The sequence below is a fragment of the Pleurodeles waltl genome, chromosome 2_2, assembly GCF_031143425.1.
Source record: "Pleurodeles waltl isolate 20211129_DDA chromosome 2_2, aPleWal1.hap1.20221129, whole genome shotgun sequence".
Classification (NCBI taxonomy): Eukaryota; Metazoa; Chordata; class Amphibia; order Caudata; family Salamandridae; genus Pleurodeles; species Pleurodeles waltl.
Genome location: NC_090439.1, coordinates 890,369,290 through 890,385,325, shown reverse-complemented (window position 1 = coordinate 890,385,325; position 16,036 = coordinate 890,369,290). Strand labels below are relative to the sequence as shown.

At 45.0% G+C, this 16,036-nt stretch overlaps 1 protein-coding gene across 8 annotated transcripts in view; it reads left to right on the top strand.

Annotated features, from left to right (window-relative positions):
- Positions 1-16,036, top strand: part of UBR5 (ubiquitin protein ligase E3 component n-recognin 5) — a 1,605,594-nt gene that overhangs the window by 1,094,797 nt on the left and 494,761 nt on the right. The gene's annotated exons all lie outside the window — the stretch shown is intronic.

The window sequence follows — 16,036 nt, the reverse complement described above, 5'->3', positions numbered from 1 at the left end:
GGTACCCACAAGATCAATCCCAAGGCAATGCTCTATGGATGAACTGGTCAGGGATCTTTGCATACGCTTTTCCCCCCCTCTCCCTCTCATTCCATATGTAGTAAACAGGTTGAGTCAAAACAAACTCAAACTCATACTAATAGCACCAACATGGGCGAGGCAACCTTGGTACACGACACTACTAGACCTGTCAGTAGTACCTCATGTCAAACTACCCAACAAACCAGATCTGTTAACACAACACAAACAACAGATCAGACATCCAAATCGAGCATCTTTGAATCTAGCAATTTGGCTCCTGAAATCCTAGAATTCGGACACTTGCACCTCACACAAGAATGTATGGAGGTCATAAAACAAGCTAGGAAACCTACCACTAGACACTGCTACGCAAACAAGTGGTAAAAGATTCGTGTATTACTGCCAGAATAATCAAATTCAGCCATTACACGCATCTCCAAAGGATATAGTAGGATATTTACTACATTTGCAAAAATCAAATCTAGCTTTCTCTTCCATAAAAATACATCTCACCGCAATATCAGCTTACCTACAAATTACTCATTCAACTTCACTATTTAGAATACCAGTCATTAAAGCGTTTATGGAAGGCTTAAAGAGAATCATACCACCAAGAACACCACCTGTTCCTTCATGGAACCTCAACATTGTCTTAACAAGACTCATGGGTCCACCTTTCGAGCCCATGCATTCTTGTGAAATGCAATACTTAACGTGGAAAGTTGCATTTTTGATTGCCATCACATCTCTAAGAAGAGTGAGCGAGATTCAAGCATTTACCATACAAGAACCATTTATTCAGATACATAAAAATAAAGTAGTTCTAAGAACAAATCCTAAATTTTTACCAAAGGTTATCTCACCGTTCCACTTAAATCAAACAGTAGAATTACCAGTGTTCTTCCCACAACCAGATTCTGTAGCTGAAAGAGCACTACATACATTAGACATCAAAAGAGCACTAATGTACTACATTGACAGAACAAAACTAATTAGAAAAACAAAACAACTATTTATTGCCTTTCAAAAATCCAATTTCAAAACAAGGCATTGCTAGGTGGATAGTTAAGTGTATTCAAACCTGCTATCTTAAAGCAAAGAGAGAGCTGCCTATTACACCAAAGGCACACTCAACCAGAAAGAAAGGGGCTACCATGGCCTTTCTAGGAAATATTACAATGAACGAAATATGTAAGGCAGCAACATGGTCTACGCCTCATACATTTACCAAGCACTACTGTGTAGATGTGTTAACTGCACAACAAGCCACAGTAGGTCAGGCTGTACTAAGAACATTATTTCAAACTACTTCAACTCCTACAGGCTGAACCACCGCTTTTGGGGAGATAACTGCTTACTAGTCGGTGCACAGCATGTGTATCTGCAGCTACACATGCCATCGAATGGAAAATGTCACTTACCCAGTGTACATCTGTTCGTGGCATGAGTCGCTGCAGATTCACATGCGCCCACCCGCCTCCCCGGGAGCCTGTAGCCGTTTAGAAGTAGATCTTAAACATTTGTACATTTGTAAATATATTACTTTAACCTTTATTATGTACATACGTATTCATTCCATTGCATGGGCACTATTACTAACATACACAACTCCTACCTCACCCTCTGCGGGGAAAACAATCTAAGATGGAGTCGACGCCCATGCGCAATGGAATCGAAGTGGGAGGAGTCCCTCGGTCTCGTGACTCGAAAAGACTTCTTCGAAGAAAAACAACTTGTAACACTCCGAGCCCAACACCAGACGGCGGACTGTGCACAGCATGTGAATCTGCAGCGACTCATGCCACGAACAGATGTACACTGGGTAAGTGACATTTTCCATATGTTTGATGGCATGTGTAGCTGCAGATACACATGCTATGCATATTCTGCCATCTAGTATTGGGCTTGGTATGTTACAAGTTGTTTTTCTTCGAAGAAGTATTTTCGAGTCACAGGATCAAGTGACTCCTCTTCGGCTGCATTGCGCATGGGCATCGACTCCATGTTAGATTGTTTTCTTTCCGCCATCGGATTCGGACGGGTTTCTTTTCGCTCCGATAGTTCGAGTCGGAAAAGTCTGAAAACTCGCTAATTCTCGTCTGTATTGTTTAGATTGTGTACCATCTCTCATCGACACTTCGGTCCCGTCGGATCAAACATCTCTACTCGCCCTTCGGGGAGCCCGTGCCCAACTCAAGCCTGGTCAGGCCGACCGCGTGTAAGCCTCATGGACCGGACTCCATTCCGCTTTTGTCCTCAGTGCCACGCCAAATTTCCCTACACAGACCAACATCTTGTCTGTAATCTGTCTCTCCCCAGACCATCGGGAGAAAAATTGCGAGGCCTGCAGATCCTTGCTTTCGAAGAAAACTCTCCGAGACAGAAGAGCACGAAGACTGGAGATGGCGTCGAAGAGCACCGAATGTCTCGGCGTCGAGGAAGAGGAGATTATGCACACTGCAGTCTCCGTCCGAGGGTCCGACTCTGAACAGGAGTCTGAGGAGGACAGACCGGTCACAGCAGGACAGCATGTTAGTACACCTGCCCCTGTCCCAGCCAAGCCCAAACATAAGGCCTTAGGAACGCCACTGCCGGAAGACCAAGGCTTGACCTGTAAAAAGACCTTCGGTGACCAACCAACAACTTCGGCACCGAAAAAGGCCACACCACCTAAACCTTCGGACTCGAGCCGAAGTACTGGCTCCGAAACTATCAAACACCGATCCTTCGAGTCCAAACCTCGAAAATCGCTTTCGGAGCCGAGACCAACATCCACTCCCAGCCTTTCGATCCCGAAAAAAACAGCTTCGGAACCGAAAAGGCCAGTTTATACTGAGGAACATGGACTTTCGAAAGTACTTAAAGAAAGCCATTGAATTTCGGAGGAACACACACACAGATGGAGGATATAGGTGAAAGGCAAGCCAGAATTCACATTCACAAGGACACTGGCAACATTATAACTGCACCTCCTCTGAAGCCTAAGAGGAAGCTGGCCTTTCCAGAACAATTGGACACTGCTCAGCCACCAGCTAAAGTGCCAAAGACTAAACAAAAATCTCCACCTCCACAATTTCCTCCTCCTCAGTCTCCTCATTCTCCTCACCTGCTTGTCTCTCTACCTACTACTCCAACACCTGTACAATCTCCTTTACATTCTTTTGATTCACAACAAGACAATGTGGATCCATGGGAACTCTATGATCCAGATCCCATTCCTGATAACAGCCCAGACTGTTATCCCTCCAAACCATCACCACCGGAGGATAGAACCGGATATACTCAGGTGTTAGCTAGGGCGGCATCCTACCACAATGTCGCCATGTACACTGAGCCCTTAGAAGATGATTTTCTCTTTAACACATTATCCTCTACACACACACATTACCTATCATGCCCTCCCATGCTTCCTGGCATGTTAAAGCATGCACACCAGATATTTCAAGAGCCAGTCAAATCCAGGATAATTACTCCCAGAGTGGAGAAAAAGTATAAACCACCTCCCTCTGATCCAGCATTCATTACACAACAACTGCCTCCAGATTCTGTAGTTGTAAGCACGGCCAGAAAGAGAGCCAACTCCCAGTCATCTGGGGGTGCACCCCAACCAGACAAGGAGAGCAGAAAATTTGATGCTGCGGGCAAAAGGGTAGCATTGCAAGCAGCCAACCAATGGAGGATAGCCAACTCCCAAGCACTATTGGTTAGATATGATAGGGCCCACTGGGATGGGATGAAGGATATCATACAACATCTCCCCAAAGACCAACAAAAAAGGGCACAACAAATAGTCGAGGAAGGGCAGGCTTTACCAATAACCAAATCAGCCCATAATTATGCAGACACAGCAGACAGAAACAATGAATACTGCTGTTACTTTATGGAGACACGCATGGCTTGGGTCTTCAGGGTCTGAGCCTGAAATTCAACAGGCAGTCCTTAAAATGCTGTTTAATCAAAAACAGCTTTTTGGCCCCGAAGTAGACATGGCTATTGAGATGAAGCCATGGGTGCTTTGTATACAACACAATATAGGGGGTCCTTTCGGAAACCTCAATACAGAGGTGGATTTAGAACAAACACCTGAGGCATCCACCTCACAATCAAAGGCAACCTACCAACCTCCATACCAGTGAGGTGGGTTTAAAGGTAATTACAGAGGCCAATACCCCAGAGGCAGGGGAAAATATCAATCAACCAAACAAGCCTCACAGCAGCCAAAACAGTAATATCCTCCATCTCTTCCCAACTCACACCTCACCTGTGATGGGAAGACTGCAAATGTTCCACAGGAATTGGCTACCCATTACAACAGACAGCTGAGTATTATCTAGTATCCATAATGGCTATTGCATAGAATTGGCACAAATTCCCCCAAATATTCCACCAAAACCACACAATCTGTCCACCCAACATATCTCAATGTTGCAAGAAGTAGTAGGATCCCTATTACTCAAACAAGCGATAGAGCTTGTGCCACAAGATCAAATAGGAACAGGGGTTTACTCCCTGTACTTCCTCATTCCACAAAAAGATGGAACCTTGAGACCAATATTATATCTCCGAACTCTCAATCTTTACATCCTGTCAGAACACTTTCACATGGTAACACTACAAGATGTGGTCCCACTGTTACAGCAGAAAGATTTCATGGCAGCATTAGACCTCAAAGATGCGTATTTTCACATACCCAACCACCCAGCGTACAGAAGATACCTCAGGTTTGTAATTCAGGGAAAACATTACCAGTTCAAAGTGTTACCCTTTGGGATAACAATAGCTCCCAGAGTATTCACAAAATGTCTGGCAGTAGTAGCTGCCTACCTAAGAAGACAACACATTCATGTCTTCCCATATTTCGACGATTGGCTAATAGAATCCATCAGTCATACACAGTGTCAAAACCATACACATTATGTAATACACACCCTACACACCCTAGGGTTCTCCATAAACTACCAAAAATCCCAACTACAACTTGCACGAATTCAACAGTATTTAGGAGCCACACTAAATACACAAACAGCACTTGCAAGCCTAAGTCCACAAAGAATACAAGCATTTCACAATGTATTGGCACAAGTTCAGCCAGGCCAACGGCACACTGTCAAATTTGTAATGAAACTGTTGGGCATGATGGCATCATGCATCGCCATTGTCCCACATGCAAGATTAAACATGCAGCCTTTACAACAGTGCTTTGCACAGCAGTGGTCACGGGCACAGGGTCAACTTCACGATCTAGTGTTGATAGACCGCCAAACACGCATATCACTTCAGTGGTGGAATTCCACAAACAAATGGTGGCCTTTTCGAGACCCTGTGCCTCAGCCAATACTTAAAGCAGATGCATCAATGATTGGATGGGGGTCACACCTCAACAATCACAACATTCAAAGACAATGGGACGCCGAACACAAACAGTTTCACATAAATCACCTAGAATTGCTAGCCGTATTACTAGCACTCAAAGCTTTTTAGCCTCTTCTCACTCACAAGAACATCCTTATCAAAACAGACAACATGTCAACAATGTATTACCTAAACAAACAAGGAGGGACCCATTCAGCTCAACTGTCCCTCCTTGCCCAAAAGATTTGGCAATGGGCAATCCACAACAACATTCACCTGGTAGCACAATAGGGATATACACAACCAATTGGCAGATGTTCTCAGCCGAGATCGTCAACAAACACTTGAATGGGAAATTCATCCCCAAGTGCTTCAAACATACTTTCACCACTGGGGAATGCCAGACATAGACCTATTCGCCACCAGCAAAAACGCCAAATGGCAAAACTTTGCATCCCGGTACCCACATCCTCTATCCAAAGGCAATGCTCTCTGGATGAATTGGTCAGGGATATTTGCTTACGCTTTTCCCCCTCCCACTGATTCCATTTCTAGTCCACAAACTGCATCGAAACAAACTCAAACTCATACTTAAAGCACCATCGTGGGCACGTCAACCCTGGTACCCGACACTGTTAGACCTGTCAGTTGTACCACATATCAAACTCCCCAACAGACCAGATCTATTAACACAAAACAAACAACTGATCAGGCATCTAGATCCCAAAATACTCAATCTAGCGATTTGGCTCCTGAAGTCATAGAGTTTGGATATCTACAACTGCCAACTGAGTGTATGGAAGTAATTAAACAAGCAAGAAAACCCACTACCAGGCAGTGTTATGCAAACAAATGGAAAAGGTTTGTGTATTACTGTCAATCTAAACAAATTACCCCTCTTTCAGCGTCAATAAAAGACATTGTAAGTTATTTGCTTCATTTACAAAAGACAAATTTTGCTTTTTCGTCCATTAAAATACATCTCACTGCAATCTCTGCGTACTTGCAAAATATACAACACAGCTCTTTAATTAGAGTCCCTGTTATCAAAGCCTTCATGGAAGGATTAAAATGCATCATTCTACCTAGAACACCTCCAGTGCCTTCGTGGAATCTAAACATAGTAGTCACACGCCTCATGGGTCCACCATTTGAACCTATGCACTCATGTCAGATTTAATACATAACATGGAAAGTTGCCTTCCTAGTTGCAATTACTTCATTAAGAAGAGTTAGTGGAATCCAGGATTTCACTATTCAAGATCCGTTCATACAAGTACACAAACATAAAGTTGTACTTCGAACAAACCCAAAATGTCTTCCAAAAGTAGTATCACCATTTCATATCAATCTGAGTGGAACTACCAGTCTTCTTCCCACAGCCAGACTCTGTAGCAGAACGAGCCCTGCATACATTAGATATTAAAAGAGCTCTAATGTATTACATAGATAGAACTAAATCATTTAGGAAAACCAAACAGTTATTTGTGGCATTCCAAAAACCACATACTGGTAACCCTATTTTAAAGTAAGGGATAGCTAGATGGATAGTAAAATTTATCCAAACATGTTACCTAAAAGCTAAAAGACAGCTATTAGTTACACCTAAAGCACATTCCACACGAAAAAAGGGTCTACAATGGCTTTCTTAGGAAACCTACTAATGGCTGAAATTTGTAAAGCAGCCACTTGGTCAACACCGCATACATTTACCAAACATTACTGTGTACATGTGTTAGCAACACAGTAGGCCACAGTAGGACAGGCTGTACTAAGAACACTATTTCAAACAACTTCAACTCCTACAGGCTGACCACCGCTTATGGGAGGTAAAACTGCTTTTTAATCTATGCATAGCATGTGCATCTGCAGCTACACATGCCATTGAACGGAAAATGTCACTTACCCAGTGTACATCAGCTAGTGTCATGTTCCGCTGCAGATTCACATGCACCTTGCCACCTCCATGGGAGTCTATAGCCGTTTAAGTTCAACATTCACTTGTACATATGTGTGTGTGTGTGTGTGTGTGTGTGTATATATATATATATATATATATATATATATATATATATATATATATATAATATACCATTTGCATGGACATCTCTTTTCTTTATACTCTATCACTCCCACCTTACCCTCTGCGGGAAAACAATCTAACATGGAATCGATGCCCAGGCGCAATGGAGCCGAAGAGGAGGTGTCACTCGATCCCGTGACTCGAAAAATACTTCTTCAAAGAAAAACAACTTGTAACACTTTGAGCCCGTAAGCAATGTAGTAGGAGTCACAGTGGACTCTCCACGTCGCAGAAGTCCCACAGGAGCAGAGGCAGCACCCACAGGTGTCCCACAGGACAGGGACACAGAAGTCACAGAAGCAGCCCACGCAGCACCACAGAAGTTGCTCCCACGTCATCAGAGGACCACACAGAGGCCCAGGAGTTGGAGGATGGAGTGCTGGGGGCTGGAGCTGCAAGTCACCTGAAGTTCCCCTTGGGGGGTGAAGCAAACATGCCTTTGCAGCTGCAAAGGCCGCGGTGCATGGGGTACTGTCTTGAAGGGGTGGAAAACACTTACCACCACCAAAGTGCAACAGCTGGGAGAGAGGACCAAGGGAGGCTCTCCGGACCACCACCCGTGATGCAGGTCCCACGCCACTAAGTGTGTGGTGAGGGGAGATCCATGCAGCCCGTCGTCATTGCAGCCCGGTACCTGTAGTTACAGGGAAGTGATGCCTTCACCCCAAGGCAGATTCCTTCTTCTTGTGCAGGCTGAAGAGTTGCAGACTTGATGCACAGCTGGGAAAATGGTGCAAAACTGGCAGGAAGTCTGGATACAATGTTGCAGATGAGTCTTCCTCGAGGATCTGCAGCTTGTAGGCTCCTGGAGGGTCCAGTCGCAGATCTGGAGGCCAGAAGTCAAAGCAGAGGTTGCAGAGGAGTCCTGCTGGAATCTTGCAAGCAGAATCTGAGGAACTCTTCCCCCCCCCCCCCCCCCCCCCCCCCCCAACACCCTCCCCCACAGAGGAAGACCCTAAATAGCCCAAAGAGGGGGCCTGTTCACCTGCCTACCTATCAGAGCGTGCCACTGACGTCACCTGCCTGGCCTGGCTACTCATATGCTCCCAGAGTTCCCTGCCAACCTTGGAATCAAGATGGTAGAACCCAGGGACCCTCTGGAGGAGCATTGGGCACCACCCCTGGGGTGTCGATGGATAGGGGAGGGGTCACTCACCTTACCATTTTCCTGTTTCATGCCAGAGCAGGTACGGAGGGGGGGAGGAGGGTGGAGGGTAGGAGGGAGGGGTGGGGCGGGGCGTCCCTGAACCGGTGTGAACTGGTTTATGCAGGAAGGGCACCAAATATGCTCTTCAAAGCAAAACCAGTTGCCTGGGGAGGGTATCTCTCAAAAGCCAGTCACACCTATATCAAAAGGGAGAGGGTGTTACCGCCCTCTCCCAAATAAGATCCTTTGTTCTGCCTTCCTGGGCTTGATCAGATCAAGCAGCAGGAGGGCAGAAACCTGTCTGAGGGCTGGCCGCAGCTGGGCTGCCTGGAAAAACCTGTAAGACTTGTGTAGCAATCTTGTTGGGGGGGGAGGGCTACTCTAAGGAGCCCCCAGAGTGCCTGGAATCATACTTCCAATAGCAGCAACACTATTGGGGTATGATTCCAACATGTTTGATACTAAACATGCCCAGGTTCGGAGTTATCATTATGTAGCTGGATATTGGTAGTGACCCATGTCTAGTACACATGTAAAATGGCATCCCACACTCACGAAGTCCAGTAAAATGGGGCTGGAGTTCATAGGGACATCTCTGCTAGCACAGTGGTGCCCTCACACACAGGTACCTGCGCCCTGTCCTCTGGGCTGAGAGGGCCTACCATAGTGGTGACTTACAGTAACCTGGTGGAGTGACCTGTAGTGAAACCGGGTGTGTGGTCCAAGCAGACTGCAATGGTAGGCCTGCAGAACCCTTTGCATGGGCTCCCTATGGGTGGCAGAATAACTGTTGTAGCCCCTAGTGTTCCCCTGGAACACCAATGCCCTGGGTACCTAGGAACCATATACTAAGGACTTACATGGGGGCACCAGTAAGCTAATTGTGGGGATAAAAGGTTAGTAGCAACCAAATTTAGAGGAGAGAGCACTGTCACTGGGGTCGTGACTAGCCGGATCCCAGTAAACACAGTCAAACACACTGACAGGCCAAAAGTGGGGTTAACCAAGTTAGAAAAAGGCTACTTTCCTACGCCTATGCTCGAGGAGGCATTTGTAGCATTGTTGTATACACTAGTATAGTCAGAAGTGTTGTTTCTTCTTTGAAGAGATATGTATGTTTAGGTAGTGAGAGGGGATCAGGAACTACCCAAGGGACCTCTGGGTCTACTGTGCAGGATCGGCCACATGGTGAAGTTTGATGTCAATGGAGACTAATCTGTTTGCTTTGGAACCAGGCAGCAGTGGTAGGATGATTTGTCTGGTAGCTTGTATTTCCAGGGCTTGGACCAGTGCTCTGTAGGATGATTTTTTTCTGGTCCCAGGGAGTACCTGGCCTGGCAGTTCAGGCTGGACTGTTCCCATGGGGAACAGGGTCAAGACTGATTTGCATATGGCTGGGTCTAAACTGGAATGGCATGGCAAACAAAAAAAAACTGATGGATTAAACCCAGATCTGTGACTGGGGGTGAATGTTTGATTTGCTCTGCATTCCGTCCATCATCTGTTTTTGATTTTGTCGCCCCAAGCAGGAAGGGTATGCCCAGACGTGGGTCTTGTGCTTGCTATGCCCCCAGATTTAAGCTAGCCTGGCAGATGAAGGGTGATACCCTGCAACCGGTTGTGGTTGGCAAATCCCTTATTCCTAAAGCGGCAGCACTGGCGGAATAATTATCAAGAAATTGCTGAAGCTCCTGTAAGACAATGAGATGTTGATTTATGTCAAAAGGTGTATCTGCTGCCACCAAACCAGGGCCATTTAGATCTGGGGCATACATAGGTATCCCAAAGAGGACCTCATAAGGAGAGAGTCCTCCCAAGGACCTTCATGGCAGATTATTCAGTGCTCTTTGGACCCCATATAGGTGATGAGGTCCACTTTGGCCAGAACCTAACACTCTTGCTGTTAAGAACTGCTTTAAATCTCGATTCCTCCTCTCCACAACCAAATTTCCTTCTGCATGGTAGGGGGAGGAGTAATGGAGTGCAACACCTATCGTCCTCATGGTGTCCCTGAATTCCTTTAGAGGCAAATGCATGGCCCTCGTCCGAATGAAATGCTGCAACCCCATATGTGTACAGATCAAGATAAGCAAGTCTTTTATAACAGTTTGAGCGTCAGCCAACCGCTGAGGCCATACCCACAGGAATCTTGAACAAGAATCTACAGCGACTAAGATGTAATTGTATGTGCCATCAGGTTGTAGAGGACCACAATGGTTCAGGTACACACATTGTAGTGGCCTATTGGACACTAAGAGGGATGGTCCTTTACAGTGGGCGTTTGATGTTTGAACCATTTATCTGCTGATAAATGTCACAACAAAGAACATATTGCTTGGTCTGTTTGTATAAACCCGGCCACGAGAAGCATTTCTGTAAGAGTGTAACTGTGGCCGCAACATCAACATGTGGAGAGGCGACACCCTCATGCGCTTGTTTAATTAGAGCTAATCTCTGTTCTTCATTGGGGATCGCTCGATCACCCACCCCAGGAAGTGTTGCATAGGCAACAATCTGCGCACTAATGTGGTATGAGTATTTTGTAGGGTATGCTTTTGGCAGAGGCTTGCCTTCAGCCGAAGCTTTCATGGCAGCCAAAATGTTATTATCCAATCTCGCCTGGGAATGAGTCACTGCAGCAACCAAAGCCATAGCTACTGCATATTTGGCCGCTTCATCAGCCAAAGTGTTGCCAATAATGTGTACTCCTACACATTGGTGGTCCAATGTATGGACTACATGAGTACTAGTTAGCTTATACTTAAGATCAGCTACCCTACCCCACAGTATTCTGTGTTTTATGGTGTTCCCCTTTGAGTCTCTGAACCTGTTCAGTCGCCGATGAGTAAGATAATAATTGTAAGACTGGACACAGTAGTATGAATCACAGACAATGTGAGTTGTCCTGGAACTGTATGTTCTAGCGCTAAGATAAGGGCTTTAAGTTCAGCCAGCTGGGCTGTGCAATCCCTCGGGGTCTGTGTGTAGGTATTGTGAGGCTGGAATATACCATCCTTCATCACTCCGCTTACAGCTGCGCAAGTGGCTGAGTACTAATGTTTAGTACCTACAGCTGTTTGTGCTGAATCATCAGTGTAAATGACAGTATGGTATCCATCAAGCAGCAAGATGTCCAGAGGTGCAGGGTACTCCTGTTCGTATTGAGGGAATTCTTGTGTTTGATGTTTTGGATCAAAGATGTAATTAACATCGGTGGCAGTCGGGGAGGATGCCCACTGAATCCAACGTGGATGTGTAATGCTTTAGCATTAGGAGCACTAGCTTTGGTGATGGCCGCTAAGTCTGGCACTACGGTAACGCAATAATGAGTTTCCCTTGCGCAAGTCCCCTCTCCTTAATGACAGCCATCTTTACTGCAGTTAGAATTTTTTGTCTGTGCAAAGCATTCTTCTGCATTGGAATATATGTGATTTATATGCTATGGGCACCTTGTCGCCCTCGTTCAAGGTGACATAAGTGAACCCAGTGGCACCAGCAATTATTCTGTTGACCACATTTTTTTTTTTATCATAGGTGTGTAAGTCTTTTGCTTCTAGCATGTCCTGTTGCAATTCCCTAAGGATGGGTGTGTGTTCAATTGTCTAGTGTCTGCTAGAATAATCAGGGTGTATTAAGTCATAAAGTGCAATGATGCATTGTGGATAATCAGTTGAATGTTGCCGAAGTTGAAGAAACCAAGTAAAGGCTGTCATTTCTTGATAATATTTGGTGGCTGGAGTTGAGCAAATTTTTCTAAAAAGTGCGGGCCAGGCTTGTGCCCTTATTTGATAGCTCATGTCCTAGGAGCAATACACTGAGAAAGGCTATTTTAATTTTCAGAAAAATTTAATTTGTAACTAAGGGCTGCGAATCCCGGAACGATCCGATCGACCCTAGCAAGATGAATGTTGAGGTAGTCATCTGTGCAATAGATGTCATCCACATAGGAAAAGGCCTCAGGATCAATATCATGCAATATTGATGTACCACGGCTGAGCACAGCCTCGGGCTATTCTTGTAGCCTTGGATTAAACAACAGAATCGTTTTTGTGAGCTGAATGAAAATGCACTCAGGTCTGACTTTTGTGTGCTGAGTTTTGGCGGAAAAAAAAGTTGGAGATATCCAAAGTTGTTTTCTATTTCTTACACACTATATTATTGTTAACTAGTGAAGTGCTGTGTGAATTTTGTATTGCGTATGTGCGTGTATGACTATTTAAGTTTCTATAATCTAAGACTATTTCCGTATGAATGGTTGTATTTTGCTATGGGAAATAACAAGTTATTCATTGCAGAGACACAGCTCAATTACTCTCTGGAACTCAAGCTGAGGGAGGATCTCCCTCACCAGAGCTTTAGCTTCGTGTTTGACAGGATATTGTGGCTGAGGCTGGGGTGTAGACCTAATTGGTATTGCATGTTAAGGAGAATTCTTATCCCAACCTACATGGTTGCGGTATAGTGCAGGTGACTGCGCTAAAGCTCATTTGACAGCGTAGGCTTGTTTTACCACTTCTGGAACAAGATCAGAGAAACAAGGCAAAATTACATCTTCCCCATCTAGGAACTTACGGACGTGCTCAGGTGGCCAGTCTTTTTCAGCCAATAGGATATCACAGCTAAGTTCATCCCAGAATATTACACTAATGGTGCACTTTATCTCCCTCAATTTGGATATTTAAATCATAAACCCTGTTGGGTGGGAGAACCACCCGTCCACAGTGTTGACTGCAATAAAGTCGCTAGGTGCTGTCTAATCCAGATGATCTTTCAGACTCTGGCTAGATACTGTGACTTCTGCCACGCTGTCTAGCAGTGTCACAGCCCACGTCTTGTTCTTCAGAAATATTGTCAAGTTTACTGGCATTTTTTTATTGAAAGGACTCACTTATTTATTTATTTTTTTTAAACTCTGGCTTTTGTTCTGGGATCTTGTCTTATTTTTTGTCTGAAGACAATGGTGAATCTTCTGTTTCACGTAGTCAGGACATTGCTCTGACCGGCCCACTCTCTCGCTGTGTTGATCTGCGTCCTGAATGGAACAAGAGGGTCGTGAATCAGTATAGCTGTCAGTAGCTTATTATGTTCTCTATTTCTGAGATTCTATCTCCTTTCAGAGTTCTCTGGGTGTGGAAAGTCTGTTCTCTGACTTCGTCTGTCTTTAATTTGCTTTTTTTTATTTTTATCCCAGGGCTTTTTAGGACGCTCCTGTGCTTGTTTGGAACCTTCGTTAGGGGTTGTACCCTTTATTTCAGACTTTTTTCGGCTTGGTTCTCAGACTATCACGTCCTATACTGGCATAGGTATCGGAAATTATTTTTGGTAGCTGTTTCTCCTATTCCAAGTGTGGAATCTCTCGGAGCTGTGGTGTTTAGCCAACACTACCGCTTCCTCTAATGTAATGTTACTGAGTATTAAGGCAACTGCGTCAAAGTTGCGCATCAGTTTCATCCCCAGATCTAGGGCTCGAAAAGGCTCGTGTTCGTTCTGAATTTGTTTTAAAACGCCCGGTAAATAGGCAAGTGTGGGGGGTACCATGTGTGGTAGTCTAAATCACAGCAAATACTGTACCCCTAGGATGGTTCCCTCACACTGTGAGAGTTCTGTTTTTTTCCTGTTGTCTGGTATGGGGGAAACACAGTTTCCAGCTGATTAGTTTTCTGGGCTATCCAGAACGGGACTTTCTCTTGTTCCATGGGCACTTTGCCCATGATAAAATGCACGGTTTGTGGATTAATTCTAGTAGTGTCCAATTGATATCCAGCAGGTACTGGTGTTGTGTTCAGAGCTCGTATTACGAACTAAGGGCCAGATGTAGGAAAGTCCCAAATTGCCACTTGCAATTTGTGAGTCCCTGCGACTCGCAAATTGCAAGTCGCAATTTGGGATGCAGAAAGGTGTCTCAGACACCTTCTGTGAGTCGCTATGGGGTCGCAAAGACCCACCTCATTAATATTAATGAGGTGGGTTGCAATTTGCAACCCCATAGCGACTCAGGGGACTCACGGGGATGGAGGCCTGCTGGGAACAGCAGACCTCCATGTCCGTGACTGCTTTTAAATAAAGCCGTTTTTTTTTCTCAAAGTGCAACCCGTTTTCCTTAAAGGAAAACGAGCTGCACTTTGAAAAATAAACCGAAACCTTTTGTTTCGGTATTTTTCAGGGCAGATAGTGGTCCATTGGACCACTGCCTGCTCTGAAAAATTATTTTTTAGTCCAGTCACAAAGGGTAAGGGGTCCCATGGGGACCCCTTCCCGTTTGCGACTGGGTTACCATCTACTTCAAGTGGATGGTAACTGCGAGTCCATTGCGACTCGCAAATAGGAAGGGAACACCCCTTCCTTTTTGCGACTTGGAAATGCATTTTGCGAGTCGGTGCCGACTCGCAAAATGCATTTCTACATAGCAAAGACACATTTGCGACTCGCAAACGGCGAAAATCGCCGTTTGCGAGTCGCAAAGTCTTTGCTACATCTGGCCCTTAATGAGCTAGTAACACTATATAGATTGCGCAGATGAACTGCCTGCATGTTTTGTACACTGGGGTGAGGTGTATATGTGGCAAATATTGGCCACGTTGGTCCTTCATTACCCAAGGGACCCCATCTCACGGGTTGTATTACCTGCGGTAGGGCGCCATTAAACCATTTCTTATGTTCTTGTTCTGAAGTAATCTGTATTCCAAGATACTGGTATGCTTGGTACCATTGCGGTATGTTTGCAATTCTGTATGTTTGGAATGTGAATGTGCTAGGGTCTTTCTCAGGAAAGGTGACCCAGGAATAGAATGTTTGTCTGCTAAGCTTCATGTGCTTCTACAATGACTGTAACATCCGTGCCCTCATCACGTAAGCTGTGCCATTTCAGGTGTAGCGTTAATTCATGTCTGACATTCTCGGGAATGTCTATGGTGTTAGCCATATTGTGAAATGGGTAAAGTAATGGAACACCAAAGTCCTTTTAAGAGTTAGACCTTGAACAACCTACAGCCTAATTAGGTGCTCCCTGATGAGTTCAGGAGGATCACAGTAGGAAATCAGCCCTATGTCGGAGACCGTTTGTTCTTTGTCTTATTTCTGAGTGCATGGAAGGGAACAGGATAAGAAACACAGTGTGCAGGGGCAGATTTTAGATATGGCTCAGCTTCATCTCTTCCAGAGTGGTACAAAGCCACCACATAGCTGGAAGGATTCTCTGGATCTAGTACCAAAGGTAAGTAACATGTTGATTTATTATTTATGACGCAGGAAGGAAACCAGGGACAATGAGATGCCACATTACTTGATTATTTAAATTTTTCCTCCACTTAGAAGGAAGTTCCTTTTGGTTCTTTCGTACCTTACCAAACGTTGTTTAACATGGTTAAACCGATCAGGTTCCTTGTGAAAACGAGCCAGACTCTTTGAGCTCCAGTGCCCCAGTAGTGTATGTT